At 42.1% G+C, this 13,816-nt stretch overlaps 1 protein-coding gene across 1 annotated transcript in view; it reads right to left on the bottom strand.

The window, feature by feature from the left end:
• SHISA8 (shisa family member 8) overlaps positions 1-13,816 on the bottom strand; it is an 802,771-nt gene that overhangs the window by 370,479 nt on the left and 418,476 nt on the right. The window lies entirely within an intron of this gene.

Here is a 13,816-nt window from a genome sequence, read left to right as displayed (position 1 = left end):
TTATACTATATACGGTACAATAACGTTAACCAATGGAGGGACTGACAGAGAGGATCCACAGAAGATGAACGTCTAGCGAGGAAAATCAGACTCACAGCTGCATTCAAAATGATTTGTAGTGGTGAGAGCCAATTTTTGGGAAGACCAGTAAGGAGACTATTGCAATAATCATTGAGGGAAATAATGAGTGCATGGATTAGAGTCATTGCTGTGTCTTGTGTAAGATATGATCATATTATGGATACTGTATGTTACTTAGATGTATGTAACAAGACTTTGAGACAGATTGAATGTGTTGAAAAAAGGACAGTTCAGAGTCAAGAATGACATCTAGGCAGCAAGCTTGTGGGGTAGGGTTAATTGTTCCGTTATCAACAGTGATAGAAATATCAGGTTGGTAACTATAATTGGCTGGTGGAAATATAATTAATTCTGTTTTGGAAATATTAAGTTTGAGGTGTTGAGATGTCATCCAAGATTAAATGGCAGAAGGCATTCAGTGACACAGCCCAATACAGATGGTGACAAATCTGGGGAGGATTGGTAGATTTGAGCATCAACCACATACAGATGACATTGAAATCCAAAAGAGCTGATTAGGCTGCCAAGAGATGTGATATAGCTTGAGAAAAGCAGAAGACCTAAAGGGGGGTACTCACGGAGGGATCGCTGCTTAAAATCTAAGCAATCTGACTAGATTGCTTAGATTTTAAGCAATGATCTCTCCGTGTGTACCCCTCACAGCGATAGCGATGCGCAGCCCCGTGCATCGCTATCGCTGGTGCTAGATTGGCCTGCATGCAGGCCAATCTAGCAGGTCACTCACTTCACCCGCTGGGTGAAATGAGCGCCCCCCCCCCCCCCGTCTCCCCCAGCATGCTCAGCACACATCGCGCTGTGCTGAGCGGCGGGAGAGATGTGTGCTGAGCGGTTCGCTCAGCACACATCTCTCCCCACATCTGCCAGTGAGTACTGGCCTTTAGACTAAGTACTCCAACTGATAAAGGTAGTGAAGATGAGTAAGATTCAGAGAAATGAAAATTAAAAGAGCCTTTAGATAGGTAGGATGAGAGTATAAGATTAAATAAACACACAATTTCTACCAGCAATGCACCCTTGTAGAAAAGTGCCATTTGCACTGACAGAACAAAGAAAATCTAAAAAGAAAAAAGAAAAAACGTTTTTGGTTTGATACAGTTGATGTACAGTATATACAGTATTTGTGAGCGCAGTAGTCATGGTGGAAAAGAAAAATGGGTAACTCAGATCAGGGGAGTAACTAGATTATGGGCTCCATAGCAAAATCTTTAAAGCCCCCATCCCTATTGGCACAGAGAGGTAAAACAAACACACATTTGCCCCCACATGAAGAAAATTGCACGTCCAGCACTGCAGGCTCAATGCTTTACATTGCTTTGTGCTACTCTGCACCCCCTTGTAGTTCTTCTATAACTGGCTGTCCCTGACTGTCCTACCTGGTCCTGGTGTGCTGTAGTCTGCTGTCCTCTTTCCCTGTAGAGAGTAGGCATGGGGCTAGCGCTGCCCCTTTTGCGCTGCAGGTCCGGTCCTCTGTGGTCCTCCTGGCAGGTATTGTGCATCTGGCTGTGTAAGCACTTAATGATAAAATTGGACCCGCAGTGACATGCGCTTCTGGTGTCTCCATGTTCCAGATCCTGTGAAGGCAGCATGGAAAGCTCATCTGCTAGAGGGGTCCAGCGGTGGCCATCTTTGTGGAGGGCTCAATGGCATTATGGGATTTGTAGTTTATCTTTAACTGCTCTGAGTCTGAGCAGTGAAGAAAAAACTACAAATCTCATGTGCAAGCAGTATTCGTCCTTCTCTGGCTGACGGGGTGCCACAGGCTCAGGCTGACTTGGAGCTCAGGGGCTCAGGCAGCAGGCTGAATCCCTGCGGACCAAACTGTGCATGACTGGGTTTTGGGGGGAGCAGCGGGCCCTAGAGGTAGCACAGGCCCCTTAGAAGCTGCACTCCCTGCACCCACAGTAGTTACCATTAATAGGGAACATTTTAAACTACCAACCAGAGATGACATAATGTCGCAAATTGTGGGAACAAAATGTTTCTGTAAATTATAGACATCTTCATGATGAAACCAGCTCAAAGATGTTATTTTAATACATCAGAAGGACAATAAATATTCCTTTGACTACCAAATGGGATATTGTCTGCTTCAGAAGTATACCACAAAAGAATACACATGATTTTTTAACATATCTCAGGTGTTTAAACAATTATGTACTACCGTTGACTGCTGTATCTGGGTGTTCCAATTCCAAAGTTTGCTATTGCAGCATCACTTCCATGATTATTATATAAATAGGAATGTAAGGGTGACACAAATGGGTATATTCTCTGCAACCTAAGGAGAACCAGTTGGTTTTCCAACTTAACCAAAACAATTAGAATTAAAAAAAACAGCAGCGTATCTCCGGCGCTGAGAAGGTACTTTATAGATCATATTTTCAATGTGAAACTTCTGCTATGTATAACAATTCCCTTACTCTTCATAAATGGGAGTCAAGTAATAAAGGACTGTTACAGGTAGTGTCAGTACTTAAAATATAAGTGGTCAAGCCCCAATTCACCCGAACATGAAATCTGGGCTGCAATTGGCAAAAAAAGGGATTAACCAACAATACTTACAATCTATAAATCAAATTATTTTATTAAGTAGGTTAGTTGCATAATAATATAACTCACTGCTTTAATTTGAAGAGTAATCTGACATATTTGAATACTGTTATCAATGTCACATTTGTAAACATTTTTCCAATGTTTTCTCCCCACTATAGTTAATATCTTTTCCCTAGTTTTACACACACACTATATATATATATATATATACATACATACATACATACATACATACATACATACATGTGTGTGTATGTATATATATATATATATATATATATATATACTGTGACAGGAAACACAAAGACTGGATTAACTTTAGCAGTTTCTTTATTTCTCTGTTAGGCAGACAGCACAGGAATCTTTCAGCACAGCAGTGCAGGTTATCATCAGTACAGGTGTATAGCAGTATAGGATCACATCAGTACAAGTTCATAGCAGGTTCTCCTTAGTACAGGTCCAGTGGCCCTAATGTCCCTGCATCCTCTTCTGGATGCTAGCCACCATCAGAAGCATTGCACACTTGTGCCTGGAACCCTTTTAACACACTCTTACAGGTGCCTGTAATCAACTGCTTCTTAACTATGAACAACAGTAACTCCTGGCCTAGATTCTCATAAGCCACAATGCTGCAATTCTAAATCCATGTCAGATCTGTGCTGTCTCTCCCACACTCCTCCCCTTTTAGCTTCAAACACCCTGGTGTAGCTAACAGTTTTCCAGGCAAGCTTTCCACCTCACGTACATCTATTTGTGTGTGGGAACACACCCCTCAACTAGCTTCCAGATATCCCCTTCTTCACCCTCCTCCTCCCCTAGCTTCAGCACAGGGTTGCTTGGAGGATCAGGACCCATAAAGTTTCTACAAAGTGCCTCTGCATTGAGGTGCTGTTTTCTAGCATGGTTAGACACTGTCTGGTTGCTAAATTTTCTACTTGTTTGTCAACTGGAGCATAGGATAGGAATCAAACTGAGTAACTTTATTTTAACTTTCTGAGGTCATTACAGAAACTAAAATAATGGGATTATTTAATTCACTGTTTGACTCCTCTGTAACTCCTAGGCACAGCATCTCTTCCACTTCCCATGTTACTGCAGCCCGTTTGGCCTCAAGTATATGATATGGCCTTTGTTTTAAAACCAACCGGTTGGAGTTACAATATCAAGCTGTTTGATTTGGGTTTTCCCCACGAGGGCAGAGAGTACATCCTGGTACCGTGCTACTAAGTTTACTTCTTGTTTCTGGCTAGAACTTAAGGTGACTTCAATAGACACGTGACATACTGGGGTTTTCACGGCCACTAAAGAGGGCTGACTGGTATTTTCTTTCCAAGGCTTCAACAAAGTCACATGGTAGACATGTACCTCTTTCCTTCTACCCTCCAGCTATACCTTATAGTTCACAGGTCCCACTACCTCTATGATCTCATAAGGACCTTACCATTGGGCATACAGTTTATTTTCAGTAGTACTCATGAGTACCAGTACCTTTTCACCTGATTAAAGGTCCGGTTGATAGCGGTAATGTCATAAATGCGTTTTTGACACTGTTGAGCCCTTTCCAAATGTTCACTTAGAAGTGGCACAATTTGCTTTAGACGGGCATACAATTGGGACACAAACTGAACTATGTTAAGCTCTTGCAATGATTGCTGCTCCCATCTTTTTTTTAGTAGATCTAGCATCCCTCTGGGCTATCTACCATGGAGGAGTTTGATGGGGCTAAACCCCGTAGCAGCTTAGGGTACCTCTCGAACTGCAAACATTAGATAAGGTAAGAGTAGGTCCCAATCTTGGTTCTTCTGTGACATTGCCCTTTTTATCATCTGCTTAAAGGTTTGGTTACAGAGTTTGACCAAGCCATCTGTCTGTGGGTGGTATACCAAAGTGATAATTCTATCCACCTTTAACAGACAACACAGATCTTTCATTAATTGAGAAACAAAAGTATTATCTTGGTCTTCAAGACCTCTTTTGGTATTCCCAGATGAGTATACAGCAACAACAACTCCCGGGCAATAGTGCTAGATTTCATGTTACGTAGTGGTATGGCCTCCGGGTACCTGGTGACATAGTCCACCACCACCACCAATATATACTGATGCCCACAAGCAGATTTTTCCTCTGGCCCTATCAGATCCATATCAATTCGCTCAAAGGACATGGAAATGATAGGCCTCCTAATATAAGAGTCTTAAATTTTGGCTGGGGTGCTGTCTTTTGGCACACTGGGCATTCCTCACAATATTTTTTAACTGAATGCCTTGCCAGATGAACTGTAGCTGGATGTGCTGGAGAGTTGTCTCCTCCCATAAATGGCCACCCCATAAATGCATGTGAGCCGCCCTTGTGTTTCCAGGGAACCAGCAACTGGTCTTCCCTTTTACCTTGCAAATAAGTTACACTATACAATAAACTGTATTTCACCACAAGGTAAGGTATACCTTCAGGTGTTAAAGCAGAGATTACCTTACCATGTACCACTACCACATTTTCAAAAGCATTGGACAAGTTGCCATTTTTCTATTGATCTCACCCAAAGTCCTCCAAAGACACACTTTCACCAATGGGGAACCAATGTGTCTCAGCCTGTTTCCTTCTGCTGCTCAAAGGTAAGAGAGGGCTTTACAGTCACACAACCTTGGCCTCCAGTAAATATTGTCCCCTGGGACAGCTCAGCCTTTTGGACAGTACGGATGGTGTAATGGTTAGCAGTACTACCTCACAGCACTGAGGTTGTGGGTTTGATTCCCATCATGGTCCTAGCTGTGTGGATATTTGTATATTCTCCCCATACTTGTGCAAGTTTTTTCTGGGTACTCCAGTTTCCTCCCACAATCCAAAAAAATAGTGGTAGGTTATTTGACTGCTGACAAAAATTAACGCTATTGTGGTAGGGAACATAGCTTGTAAGCTCCACCGGGGCAGGGACTTATGTGAATGGCAAAATATTCTTTGTAAAGCACTGCGGAATATGTGTGTGGTATATAAATGTGATAAAATAATAATAATAAGCCTTTGTCTGCCTGCCCAGGATCAGTGGATAAGGAGGTTTGGATGCTACTGCAGCTACCATTTTTACTGTTTGTCCTTTAATCCCAACTGGCAGGTGAACTCATGGGCATTCTTCTATGTCCCCATGTATACACAGCACCATTACTGGGAGTAAAACCTGGTCAGATACGTGAGGAACCAGGTTAACAGAGAAGATGGACAATTCACTGCCAGTATCAACCAAGGCCCAGATATCCCAGCCTTCAATTTGTACCAGATAAAACAGGATTGTTTCAGCTTGGCAAATATTTCCAACCACCATGCTGACTACAGGCTGTGCTGTTTCCCCTGCGCTCCAATCCATCGACTCACCCTGCTTTGGGCAGTCCTGCCATACATGACCTAGCTCACCGGACTCAAAACATACACTCAGAATCGGTTTGTTGGGTTTAACAATGCGGACCTGGGTTCTGTGGTTAGGTTCTGGCTGTAACCTTGCTTGTTTTTTTTCAATTTATCCAGGGTCAGGTACCTCTCAATCACTATTGCTAACTCCTCAAATTTCTGGGTGTCAGCCTGCAGGGCCCACTGTTGTACACCACGGTCTAATGTCTGTATAGCCTGGTATAGAGCTACCATATCCACTACCTGCTGAGCAGCGTTTTTATCTGACTGTAGCCAGGCTTTTCTCAGTCTGGACAATTTCACCATTTAGACCCTTGGAGTTTCAGATGGGTTTCATTAAATTATTTTTCTATGCTGGAGCCCTTCACCCCAATCCTGATGAGTATAGCCTCCTTCGAGCGAGGAAAGGAGGGCCTCAGACACCTTTAAATCAACATAGGCTCTCTTTGACCATGGCCGTAACTAAGGGGGGGTTAGGGGGTCACGCGCCCCGGGCGCTGGAATGTGGGGGCGCTAGGGAGGCTGTTTCCGCAGCCAAAATCTCTGGTTGCCGCGTTGAGGGAGCCTGGAGGGGAGGGAGAGAGGACGGAGACCGTAGTCTGGCCGGCGCGGTTGAACACTTGCGCATAGAGCCGAGCCTGGGACTGATGAGACCACACTGGCTGCAGTCAGTCAGTCACAGTGAATGAGTCACTGTCACTGACGCTGCAGCATTCTGCACTGGACTCTGCAGGCTCCTTTGACAGGGGAGCTTTCACGGAGACAGCATGTCTCCAGCAGCCCTGAGCCCACAGCCCTCCCCAATGCCTGGGAACAGGGGGAGGGACACAACGCAGCAGCGTGGACTGGACTCTGAACGAGGGGGAGCCGTAACAGAGAGAGATTTATTATGAGGTATGTTCCTCTACCTGACAGACAGCTCCCCCTCTACAATGTGTGTGTGTGTGTGTGTGTGTGTGTGTCATTGTTCCTCTGGTCCCTATACAGTGTGTGTGTGTGTGTGTGTGTGCCAGTGTTCCTCTGGTCCCTATACAGTGTGTGTGTGTGTGTGTGTGTGTGTGTGTGTGTGTGTGTGTGTGTGTGTGTGTGTGTGTGTGTCAGTGTTCCTCTGGTCCTTATACAGTGTATGTGTGTGTGTGTGTGTGTGTGTGTGTGTGTCATTGTTCCTCTGGTACCTTTACTGTGTGTGTGTGTGTGTGTGTGTGTGTGTGTGTGTGTGTCAGTGTTCCTCTGGTCCTTATACAGTGTGTGTGTGTGTGTGTGTGTGTGTGTGTGTGTGTGTGTGTGTGTCAGTGTTCCTCTGGTCCCTATACAGTGTGTGTGTGTGTGTGTGTGTGTGTGTGTGTGTGTCAGTGTGCATCTTGTCCCTATACAGTGTGCGTCAGTGTGCATCTGGTCCCTATACAGTGTGTGTGTCAGTGTGCATCTGGTCCCTATACAGTGTGTGCGTGTGTGTGTGTGTGTGTGTGTGTGTCTGTACATCTGGTCCCTATATATTTTGTGTGTGTATCAGTGTGCATCAGGTCCCTATACTGTGTGTGTGTGTGCGCGCACGCGCGTGTGTGTGTGTGTGTGTCAATGTGGTCATATACAATCTGTTTTTGTGTCAGTGTGCCCCTGGTCTGTGTGTGGGTGTCAGAGTTCCCCTGGGACCTACACCATATGTGTGATAGTGTGCCCCCTATATAATCTATCTAATGTGTATACGCAGCTCCTCGGTGGTGTAACGTGCATAAGCGGTTGTAGTGTGGTGTAACGTGCATAAGCGGCTGTAGTGTGGTGTAACGTGCATAAGCGGCTTTAGTGTGGTGTAACGTGCATAAGCGGCTGTAGTGTGGTGTAACGTGCATAAGAGGCTCCTCTTTGGTGTAACGTATATAAGCGGCTGTAGTGTGGTGTAACGTGCATAAGCGGCTGTAGTGTGGTGTAACGTGCATAAGCGGCTGTAGTGTGGTGTAACGTGCATAAGAGGCTCCTCTGTGGTGTAACGTGCATAAGCGGCTGTAGTGTGGTGTAACGTGCATAAGAGGCTCCTCTGTGGTGTAACGTGCATAAGCGGCTGTAGTGTGGTGTAACGTATATAAGCGGCTGTAGTGTGGTGCAACGTGCATAAGCGGCTGTAGTGTGGTGTAACGTGCATAAGCGTCTGTAGTGTGGTGTAACGTGCATAAGAGGCTCCTCTGTGGTGTAACGTGCATAAGCGGCTGTAGTGTGGTGTAACGTGCATAAGAGGCTCCTCTGTGGTGTAACGTGCATAAGCGGCTGTAGTGTGGTGTAACATATATAAGCGGCTGTAGTGTGGTGTAACATGTATAAGCGGCTGTAGTGTGGTGTAACATGCATAAGAGGCTCCTCTGTGGTGTAACGTGTGGGATTTTTACATATAGATAGATAGATAGATAGATAGATAGATAGATAGATAGATAGATAGATAGATAGATAGATAAAATTATATTTTAATTATAAGCATTTTTTTTTCTTTGGGGGGGGCGCAAATTTACTATCTTGCCCCGGGTGAGAGCAACCCTAGTTTCGGCCCTGCTTTGACTTCCCTGGGAGATAGGGAGCTAATCTAACAGCCCACTCCTCCTCAGGCCATTTTAACCATACAGCAATGCATTCAAAGGTGCTCAAATATCCTTCTATGTCATCTGCCGGGGTAAGCTATTGTAGTACCTCTAGGTCGAGGCCACCTTTTATCATTTTTGTTAATTCAGCATTTATCAATTGAATTAGAATTTGCTGCCCAGCAATCTGAGTCTGTTGCTCAGCTGCTAAATCAGCCATTACTTTAAATAAATCATCCATTTTTATCTGCTTCTCCACACTGTGGATACATTTAGCAGGCTTATTTTACACTTTCTGATGTGCCAGTTCCACTGACCACTCCACCACAAATAAACAAACTTAACAAATTTCCTTGTTTAACCTGCAAAATAATGACATTTTACTCAGTGATTTAACTGCCAGTCTTTGCTCTCTCTTCGGTCCCTTGCTGCATAGTTGCATCCAGCATGGGTCCCTGTTTGTACACCAAATGTGAGAGGAATCACAGACTGGATAAACTTCACCAGTCTCCTTATTTCTTTGTTAGACAGCGCAGCACAAGGATCTTTCTGGTGTAGGGGATCAGACTCTAGTGCCAGATGATTAGTATATATATATATATATATATATATATAGATAGATATAGATGATATATATATATATATATATATATATATATATATAGATATATAGTTGCAGGTCTGGCACTCTCAATAGAATAATTTAGCTGGTGCCCTCACATGAACAGACATGCATATGGAAGGAGGTGTGGCACTCGGCTTCAAAAAAACATCACAGAGTCCGCGTTATGTCAACAAAGTTTCAGTGCCTCCACACTGTCGTCAGGTTTATTAAGAATAAAAAGAAATTACATACCTTTATACCCACAGCTCAGCCCAGTGAAGGACGCCAGCTCCGGAACCGGGACCACGCCCCGTCCGGTTGGCGCAGCTGATGACATCATCAGCCTCCGTCCAAAGTACACACCCACCACAGTGACACAGTTGCCATGGTAAATATGAAAACCACATAAAGAAACAATTACATCTATAGAAAGAATATAATATGATGCATATCAAAGAAAACAACTATCATTTATAGCTTCATTAAGACCTTTAGGTATAATTACATCCAAGCGCTTAATCCAACCTATTTCACATTGTAAAAGTTTGCGTGCCCTATCGCCACCCCTTTTGGACAGATGGACATGGTCGATCATATGATACCGTAGACTGTTTAAGGGGTGTTAAATTTCCACAAAATGCTGTGCCATGGGCTGATCACTTTTTCCTGTATCAAGAGCATTACGTATAGCGGATCTATGTGCCGCCATACGCTCTTTAAATTTATGTTCTGTATTTCCCGCGTAACTCAAACCACACGGGCAAATCAATTGATATACCATGTGTGTCAAAAGATGGTGTATCAAAATTTTACTACCATTGGCCCTCTTTCCTAGTTGTTCGCAGCAGATCATCGCATCGCAAGACACGGATTTTAACCAAATGCGCACCCGCGCAAAAGCTACAATGCGCATGTGCAAAGTCAGCCGTGCGATGAATGTGCAGAAATACAAATTCTTTTTGTGTTCGCAGTAGTCCAATGACAAAGGGACGTGTTGAAGGCGGTGCGGAGGAATGGCTTCGCTAGCTATCGAAAAGGGCGTGAAGGTGGGCATTTAGTGTGGGAGTGTTCAAAGGGTAGTAGGTGTGTTTTTCGCACCAATGCGTAGCTGATGTTAGCAGATACACAACAAGCGCTCGCAAGATGAACGCAGCACAGGAGTAGGTCCTGAGCTATGTACAGCAAGCGATCTCGGATAACAAGTGGCTGGCAGGGCGTATCTAGCTGATAATTGGCAATAAAATGCAGCTGGCAAGCAGCTAATTGCTCAACACTGCAATTGCAACTGACACTCTGACAGGCAGTACGTGCTTTTAAACTCATAACAAATGACCAGTTACTATACCATTTACAAATCTGACACACTGAAAAGTATCACACATGTGTTCCAGTGTTTTTTGGATGAGCCATATGTCTGTTTTGTGTACAACATATTGCCATTGACCAAGTGTCTCTAAGCCAACTTTCAAAGTACAACTGCTTCACACAAACATTCCATGTTTTCCAGATTCCATCCTTCCTTTGGACACACATATACCAACATTGGGGGTAATTCCAAGTTGATCGCAGCAGGACATTTTTTAGCAACTGGGCAAAACCATGTGCACTGCAGTTGGAGGCAGATATAACATGTGCAGAGAGAGTTAGATTTGGGTGTGGTGTGTTCAATCTGCAATCTAATTTGCAGTGTAAAAATAAAGCAGCCAGTATTGCCCTGAACAGAAACAAAATAACCCACCCAAATCTAACTCTCTCTGCACATGTTATATATGCCTCCCCTGTAGTGCACATGGTTTTGCCCAACTGCTAAAAAATTTCCTGCTGCGATAAACTTGGAATGACCCCCAAAACCCACATAATGCAGCCTACGCTTACTGATGTGCATAACACATTGTTAAGTGTGATATGGTTCACTTGTCCATTTCTACAACTATGGCATGTTGCCCCTAGTAACCCAAGTGCTTTGTGGCAATATATTGTGTTTGGAGGCACAGTAAACTGTTGTTAATGCAAACCAATTATAATTGTTATATATGCAATGTTTGTGGCCTTTATCCCCAAACGAAATTGTTAAGCAACATTGTTTAAACTAGACATTTTAAACTAATGCATAAACTAATAATAAACACACAATATACCCACAAAGACTAGTTAAATAAAACATTTTTACTTTTGTCTAGATAAATGAAAACACTACAATCAGCAAACATGCCAGAAAAACAAACACATGAAAAAACTAATTTTACATAAGTCTGTAATTTAAAAAAAATAAAAAAAAAATAATATATATATATATATATGGAAAACAAGAATTAATATTGCGCCACTTGTGATATACACAGATATGCTAAAAGACAGGTTTTTTTTGGCAATGTCGGACACTCCCCTCTATATCTTAATGGGGCGTCAAGCTGGTTCCTTCAAATAGAATCAGGGGGGGTGAATCCCTGGATAAAATTTGTTGAAAGCGGGGAAAATGAAGGATATAGCGACCTAGGTGTCAATATAAAAGGTATATAGTTGCCAAATAGATGTAAAATAGATATTTATTCACATGAATATTACAGGATAGATGTAAAATAATTAAAAGAAAAACATTCTAAAAAATGGGACAATAATTAAAACTACAATAAAAGTAAATAAGAGCAAGTATAAGAATTTCTTTCTTATCTTAGTTTGAGGTAGGTGTATGTTCATGGGAACATACACCTACCTCAAACTAAGATAAGAAAGAAATTCTTATACTTGCTCTTATTTACTTTTATTGTAGTTTTAATTCATCTAAGTGCTTTTAGTTCATATTGTGTTTTATTATTGTCCCATTTTTTAGAATGTTTTTCTTTTAATTATTTTACATCTATCCTGTAATATTCATGTGAATAAATATCTATTTTACATCTATTTGGCAACTATATACCTTTTATATTGACACCTAGGTCGCTATATCCTTCATTTTCCCCGCTTTCAATATATATATATATATATATATATATATATGCAAACATCCCATAGCAACAAACACCTGCCAGTGCAGAAATTAGGATCACAGAAGCCAGTACTCAGGGACCACTATCTACTGGGCACCAAACACTATAAGAGACTGGTGTGAATACCCAACCAGAGGATCGTGTTAGTCAAACTGAGGAAGATTCGGGGCACAATACCCAAACCCAAAGAGCCACAGCACGCTAGGAAGAGGAAGGTGGATCAAGTTTACAGGAAAAAACCTCACAGGCTACTAACAAAAAGAGAAGTCACCAAACCCCTTTCAGCATTAGGGAGTTGCCCATTCTGGCCCCACAAGCCAGACAAATAACATAATGGAAACATTGAAGACATGGGTGCTGGGCAATGTGGTTGCATCTGGAGAGACTTTACTTTTTCTTCTTTCGCCCCGCCTGACGTGGTTGGTCACTGGTAGGTCTGCAAAGTGACCTTCGAGGACCCTGCCCAGTGGAATCTTCTTCCTGGGCAGCTGGCTAATACTCGCCATATTGGTGATGGCATGTGCGTTGCCATGTCTGTAGGGGTTTTATACCTGCGTATGTATGTTTGTGCGGAAAATTGCACAGGTGCTGCATACACTAATTTTTCCAGTAATTGGATTACTGGCTATTTAAACGGCCTGCATGTGGCCTGTGTTTGTGGGTGTATGCTGTAGTGTCGATTTGTGGACTAGTGGATGCTGGTGGAAGAGTTACTGTTGGCAATCAGTGTAAGTTTTTATTATGGTTTTTGATAACGATTATGCGCTTTGGATGCTGCAAATTTTTATATTGCATATGGCGTGCGTTTTTTTATGATATTACTTAATCATTTTTATTTTTTTATGGATTATCTAGTGTTTATTTATTAAATTAATTTGTTTGTAAATAATGCTCCTAGAATCTAATGTGTTTATTTTTTATGTTTAAACTTGATTTTTTTTACTATTATCATGTTCGCCACAGTATATATCTGTAGATCTATATTTTAAAGATGCAAATGCTTAGCATGTATTTTGCTGTGCTTGTGGTGGAGGTGTGTAGTTGGTCCAGTGTGTTTGTACAGTTTCTATATATTCTTTCTTGTCTTTTGTAGGGTGCTAACTTTCATTTATACATTTATTTTTGCCAAGTCAGGCTATTTATTTTGGTTCTCCTTTTTTTCTTGGACTAGCTGGTAAGTAGCATTTAGTTTGCTGTGCTTGTGGTGGTGGATTTATTTGCATTTTTAATAGTCTGTACTATTGTGATTAACCATTTAAGTATATTTGTGACTATTATTGTTGTTGTGGTTTGTTTGGCTGTGTGTCAAGTGTGTTATTAGTGTGTGTGTGTGTGTGTGTGTGTGTGTGTGTGTGTGTGTGTGTGTGTTTTATGTATTTAGTATTTTGTGTACTTAGTGAATTTATTTTTCACACTAATTAAATTTATCTGTTTGTTCCTGGTTTCCCACATGTAGATATGGAATACGTTCCTGGAGTAAGTTTTAGTACTGCCATAAACAGAGATTGCTATGTTGCAATTTGTGTTGTAAAATAAAAATGTTTTAAACATTTTCCCCTTAATTTCAAGATGCATGTAGCCAGATATCTAGCCACCGAAGCCGT

This window comes from Pseudophryne corroboree, chromosome 9 (genome assembly GCF_028390025.1).
Source record: "Pseudophryne corroboree isolate aPseCor3 chromosome 9, aPseCor3.hap2, whole genome shotgun sequence".
NCBI lineage: Eukaryota > Metazoa > Chordata > Amphibia > Anura > Myobatrachidae > Pseudophryne > Pseudophryne corroboree.
This window is presented reverse-complemented; position numbering and strand designations above follow the sequence as displayed.